Source organism: Trichoplusia ni, chromosome 13 (assembly GCF_003590095.1).
Source record: "Trichoplusia ni isolate ovarian cell line Hi5 chromosome 13, tn1, whole genome shotgun sequence".
Classification (NCBI taxonomy): domain Eukaryota; kingdom Metazoa; phylum Arthropoda; class Insecta; order Lepidoptera; family Noctuidae; genus Trichoplusia; species Trichoplusia ni.
In genome coordinates, this window is record NC_039490.1 from 3,165,190 (window position 1) to 3,172,639 (window position 7,450).

The following is a 7,450-nucleotide window of genomic DNA, read 5'->3' on the forward strand; positions in this document are numbered from 1 at the left end:
ACTATTTCAACGATATTGTATGCCAATTTAACTGAACGATTTATTAATAGTATAAAATTACAAACAGGTAGATTATCCTTGCCATTATCATAAAAAATGAGATTAATACGTACATAAACAAACAGACAGGTCACGGATCTAAATCTTTGAACTCTATATAGGCATTTAATTATATTTATACGAAACGGCAAACTATTAGAATACATTTAAAATTATTCATGACCTTATAAATAATAAAATTTTTGACAATATATTTCATTTCTATGTCATTCAGTTCTTAGTTTATAGCAAAAAAAAAAACACAAAAAGAAAAATATTTATATTTTTTCTTCATATTTTGCTAATCCGAAAAGCGTAGACAAAACTTTAAGTAAAATATGGCTACTAAAAGTAAATGTATAAAAAGTATATTTATTACACTTAAAAATATCTACTGTGTACTTTTGAATAGAATTTGAATACATTTGAATATGTAACTATGAATTACATATATTCACGGTATAAGTGTCAGAATCACTTGACCGTATCTTGTATATCAATATTTTTTATTCTTTTAGTTACCAGTATTTTACAATTGATGCACAATTTTTTTTATTCAAAGAAATAAAGAAATTTTTTTAACATTATTTTGTTATGAAGTGAAGTTTTTTTTACTATCGCTATTCGATATATAAACTACTTTAAATCATTGTAAGGTTTCAAGTACAAAAACGTTTTAAAAAACCCATTCAAAACATCATTTCTTTAAGGGTAAAATATTGTTTTAATAGCTAAACAAATCATCACAGTCTCTTACAAGAAGTCCTAAGAGCTTCAAGTCCCTGTAACTTCTTTAATATTCTCTAAAATATTTCTCTCATTTTATTCTCTAAAAAAATCAGTTCTCTCTCAAAAAATTTATTAATTTACAGCTCCAAAATACAACAAAAAATCCCCACCAATAAAACACAGAACACCAAGAATACAAACTCTGTTTCAACTCTACTCTGTGGACATCAAAGACTGCCGCAGTTGGCATAATTCAGCGCATACAGTATGCACTGATCGGCATTTTATCGGCAATGTCGGGGGTACCTGCCTAGTTTATGTAACCGATACACTGTATTAAGACGTTCATGTAATATGTGGCTTTGTTAATACAATTCACTGCTTTATTTTGTAATTATTTACTATTGTTTTTTGTTTAAATGGGTGATTGTGTAAGATCACGACTTGGATTTGTTTGTTCGCTCTCTTGTGGATCGAAGATTTATGTGTGAATGTGGTTTGTTAATTGTATGTATGTATATATGTATGTGTGTATAAGTCAAGATGCGCCCAGAGAAAGGACTTTACTATTGTATCGCACACAGCGAAGCGAGATGAAAATGATTTTGTCATTCATTAATTTTAATCTTTTCTTTTTAAGGTTAACAACTATTCTAGAGATTTTTAAACTATAATATGAAAAAAAATAGAATTACGCATGTATGTCGAAAAAAAATAAGGGTAACTAAAAGTGTTGCCAAAATAATTGTTCTACTACTAAATTAGGAATTTTACTGACATACTTCATATTCAATTACCGTCCCTCGAGACACGTAATACCGAAGCCGTTTGACAAGCACAGAGACAGATTAACGGTACCAATACTGTCATATATCCAGTTAAGTAGGTGTCGAGTCATACAGATCTCTTTAGATAAAGCCGGATGAATACACTAGTGTCACATGTGTCCGTATCGTCTCCTGACAAGTCTGGAGAAATCTTGATTTTTAGGGTTCCGCATGCAGGGGGTAAAAACGGTATAATATTACTCATGTACCGTGATAGCCAGAAAGGTGAAATTTGAAAAAGCCAGACAATGTATTTGATAACAACAAATATTAAAAATGGACATCGCGATTTAGCAATTTTTGCGGTCATCAATTTGTTAGGTGACCTCCATCATCAAAGAACAAATCGCTCAAATGAATTGTTTTTGAGCCTATTTGTGTAGAACCACAAGTTACAAGAGCGACTCGCACTTGACTGTTGTGTACCTATATCGATCGGATGCTCTTTAGACGTAAGAGTTTTAACGATTACTAAGTAGGAAGTGTTATGATGGTTTTCTTTTTGTTTATGATGTAGAGTTACTATACGGATAAAAGGGATTATAACTTTATTATTCACTAGCTGTGGCCAGCGGCTCCGCCCGCAAAAAAAAATGAAATTGATCAGACTTGATCATAAAATCGGGGTAAAAATTATCCTGTCTTTATTATAACTTTATTTTAAAAGTTGGTTTGTATTTTATTTGTTTTATCTAGCCCACTGTATCCCACTGCTAGGCAAATACCCATGCTTCTCTGTTCTGTGCCTCATGGAACCAGCCCTAGCGGTTAGCGTTAAGAACGTCACGCCACCACTTCCTAGGCCTCCAATCTTGGAATTTAAATGTTTTGGGTTAATTAGTAAAGAAAATAGTTTACTCTCTCCTGTATGTTTCTTTTCTCAAGCAATTAGCTATTCAATTCCAATAATATGACTCATTTCGTATAGAAATAACTCGGCTGGACCAGCCCACAGCTGGACATAAGTCTTTCCTTAATTACGTCATAACATTAGCTGTTCCGCGTCATATAATAAATATTTTACTATTTTCTTTTATTGTAACATCTATTTTAAAAACTTTATATTTTAGCGTTTGACGTCATAGTTATAATAGTTTGGAAATTTATAACATTATTTAACAGTCAAATATATCGGTCTTGCGTATTTAACTCTGACAACGGGCTTCTATGGTGCCTTAAAGCTGTATTGTTGCTGTTGTTGAAGGGGGACGACGCTACGCGAAATGTAGAGCGCTGTCCTGCTCTCTCAGTACCTAATAGTAATGTTTTAAGATTTCATAATACAGGTATAGAACTAATAAAAATATTATGTTAGTATAATCTTATACTTTGTGAAATGGGCTTAATATGTTCGCTAATAATTGTTGTTTTTAAATGTATTTTAACTCAAAATCGTGCAATATAGTCTAATTCACAAAAAAACACCAGTGCCACAAAGCGTATCACAAATTTCCTTCCACAATAAAACCGATTGAATCAAATCACAAACGCGCATTATACACAACATAACATTAAAATGCATACCAAATCATTAAGTTAGCTATTACAATATATACAAAATACTAGCTGACCCAGCAAACGTTGTTTTGCCTAATAAACTATTTCTAGTTGTATGTATTTCTTAATGCCACATTATAAAAAAAAACAAAAAGTTTCGTCGAAAAAATAAAATATTTTATTATAGTGTGAGCAACCCTTAACCCTTAGGGGCATGAAAAGTAGATGTTAGTCGATTCTCAGACCTACTGAATACGCATATTAAATTTGCTAAACATCGGTTAAGCCGTTTCGGAGGAGTACGCTAACTAACATCGTGACACGGGAATTTTATATATTAGAAGATTATACATAAAATACATTTTAAAGCATTGTGGTGAATGCTAACGTGGTACTAACTTAACAAGTCACCGTTAGAATTATCTAAATTGACTATTATCATACGTATTGGATTATTATAATAATTTCGTTCTAAAAACAGTGCTTTTTGTTTCTTTTTTATTGTTCACATCTGTTCTTTGTAGATTTGAGCTTGAATTTGTGGCCCTAATAATTTAAAAGTTACAGTAAGATAAATGTAATTTAAGAGGTTTGTAAGTGTGGAATTCTATTTCGAATTGTGTTAAAAATCTCTACTTTGTTTCGGCAACCGCTTCATTTACAAACAGTTATGTATAAAAAGAGTAGAAGAGTGAAATTTGTACCCGTATTGTTATTGAAGAAGAATGTTTGCTGCGTGGTCTACAAAGATATCAATTCCAAAATATTTAAGTTTTCAATTTTCGCCTGTTTGTCTGCGCGTTTGTGTGCGATGAACTCTGCAAAGGATTATCCGTTGAATTGTGATTCCATTTTTTTTTTGGGTGTTGGTAATTTATCTAAGTATGGTAGAAATATATTATATCATTAAATTATGAAACGGTCTCACGCGTATTTATCGGGATTGTCCCACTAGTTTCGGACCCACCCAGAGTCCTTAAATATGACGCAGCGGGTTGCGGCGGGTATATTTTTCTAAATAGTTTCTAAGCAAGCTTACCAGTTATCTAATACTCATATTTAGCAGCTTTAAATAAAAACAAATGTTTTTTTACTCTAGATGTCGTTATGTGAAAGTTACGGAATATTAGGTATTATTACTATAACATTGCTAATATCAAAATCTTTCTGTATAAATATAATAAAACTTTACTTGATCATTATCCACGGTATAAGCCTTAATTATTACACAACAGATGTCGCCACTCCATAAGCTTATTCATAATGGTTGCCAACGCTTAACATAATCCCGTGTGAAAAAACATTGGAAATAACAAAATAAATTTACAAAAAGCATTTGTCCGGAAATGTGTAATATTATATGCGTTAAAGTCTGTCATTGTATATCATTAAGGCCTACCATTTATTAAGCGAATCGTAATATATTAATGACGTTTTTAAGCTTTCTTTTGATAGAGATAATTATAATTGGACAACTGTATTGTTAGTACTGGTTGGAGTAAAACATATTCTTGTTTAAAGAGGAAATATTATATTATTGGGATAAGTAATGCGTTTAAAATGAATAATAATAGTAACTAGAACCGTTTTTGTCTGTAAATCTCCCGCGATACGTACGCTTTTATTTTATTGCAATAGTTTAAAATAGCTGATCATGCAAATATCGTTCTGCGGGGCTGATTTGTAAGTCTAAATCATCATGCTTTAAATTTATTCGATTTGGTCCAACCGTTTAGGAGTTCAGTGACAAACACACATACAGTTCAACAATATAATACACGAAGAAAAAACATCAAAAACCATGAAAATTCAAACAATCAAAATCGACACCAAAATTAAATACAACCTTCTTTAAAAATAACATAAAAAATCGACAGCTAACTCACCGAACTAGCTAATGTAAAAGCCAGATTGGACACAACTCGTAAATTTATGAAGGTGAACCACGATTATGTTAATACAACTTGTATGTCCGATATATTTGTGATTTTCTCACGAAACACGGCGACGTTTGGTCTGCCTAAAGTGTCAGTGACCCACGGGGAAATTGGTCGTTGTGTTCATATTGAAAACTGGTCATTTAAAAGGCTAAATTTTTTGATGTTCTGTTTTTTTGGTTTTATTTTGGATATGTATGTAATTTTATGTTTTAGATAAAAAAACAATTATGTATTATTTTCATGTGTTTCGCGGCGAATTTATCGTAAATAAAAAAAGGATAACAAATCAAACTTTTCTTTCAAAATATTGTGGTGAAGTGATGGAGTATAAAAACTTATTATAATAATAATTAATGACACGTCATTATTGTAATAAAATTAATCAAATATTATTTTGTACCATTTTATTAACGCGTGGCCTCCTATTTCTTTATAGAAAAGAACGTAAATAATTTGTCATCTGCATAATTATGCGCGCTAGTAGAACACCTACTTTACTATCGAATTAACATAAGTCACTAACAAGTAAATAACGAAGACACACTAAATATACCGAAACTAAGAGCACTAGGACTGTAGGTACAGTCAACAAAAAAAGTCCAGAAACATTGTTAAGATGTTACAATTATCAATAATAGAAACAAATTAAATAATTTAGGACTGACATTTGCACCTAAAGTAGTTCAAACATAACAATATAAAAAAAAATACTAAACAATATCTAACATAATTTATAAACAATTTTGCTGTTCAGAAACCTCCGTCACTGACTGTACGTTCAGATTTTTCCAGAAACTTCGATGTTCGGGTTTCCGAAACATTTTTGTAAGTCCACCATTAGGTAGGCCGGCCACAAAGGCGCGTGCGGTGTAGTAATTAGCAAATGGCTAAAGATCGGCAACCGATACTGATACCGGATTTTTTATTTTGACTTTCCCCTCACTATTCGGTTAGATCCTTTGGTTTCGAAAAAATGTAAAAGGTAACGTGTGTATACGATTACAGATACAGTTCGATGTTGTAATTTTACTTTGAGGCTGGTTTTCTGTGGCTTTGCATGCTATATTTTGTGTTTTTAATATGAATATGTGTCTAAAAAGTTAAAATCTCTTTCAAAGCCAAGTCAACAAAATATGATATTATTTTTGTAAGAGTTTTGGCTGTTACAAATAATAAAATTATAGGCAAAGATACTATAAAAAATATTGTGAGACTCAAAAAATGACTTAATTAAATTAACCCCTAATCAATTAACATTTTTTTGCAAAAACAGTATTTATTCACTTGCTATGAATAGACATGTACAGCAATTTAAGTCAGCGTGTACAATCAAAATAACGATCAATCAAATTATCAGGAGGTCGGTTTTGTGGTCTATTATGAAAAAGTCGTGCGAAATCAACAAACTGTGAAATCGTAGAACATCGTGTGTTCAAACTAAATAAAATAGAAACAGATTAATAGTTTTAATAAACTTTCTTAACTTACATCACGATTTGATTTATGTAGGTACCTATATACGTCACGATTTTTCATTTTGTAGTCCAAATTTCTTTTGAAGGCTCAGATCTATTTGTACGTATGATGTATTTTTGTGTTTGTCTATTGCTGAAATGATTATAACAATCATTTCAGCAATAAGAGTTTTGGGAAAGCTGTGTGTTGCCAACTGTTTAGGTGTTAAACAATTGGTCAAGGGTTTCGATTCGGGATATTTTTAGATATACTCTGCAATGCTTAGTTAGGCAGTGGCGTTAACTATAATTTATAGCTTAAGAACAGTACCGCTGCGGCTTTGGATTTGCATGCCGAAGGTGCAGATTCAATCGCCAACCAATGTGAATTTTTCAAATTGCTATATATATTTTCGTTATCATTCTAATTTAGCACTGATAAATTGGCATAAGACGAATGTTACGTGATACTTACCTTAATACAATATTACCATAGAAGTAGCTCCCAGTGTTGGTCACACCTCATCACATGTGTCGATTTCCATCATGTATTCATCAGGTGATGGTTAAGTAATAAGATTTGGTAATAGCCCTGATATCCAACTTGACTTTTAAATTAAGTACTAACATTTTCTCAATTCGTGATCACCTGTTCAAGAGATTCACACAGCTGTGTAAAGAGTATTTTAAATTTTACGACAAAATTTAAAATCAATTATCGACTTTTAAAATCACGTCGTTCTATGATAAATATCGTATTAAGACGTAAGCATTATCAACGTAGTTCGTCGTAAAGACCAGTATAAGTTGAGCTCTCGTTACGTTTACTGTAGATCGTCAGGGAGCTGTTATAAATTGGTAGGTTAGTTATAGATATAAAATATGTAGGCTCTATAAACTACCAAGCAATCAGAATTGATGGCAATCAACTTTGTTGATTCATTTGTTTTAAGTTCGAAATGGT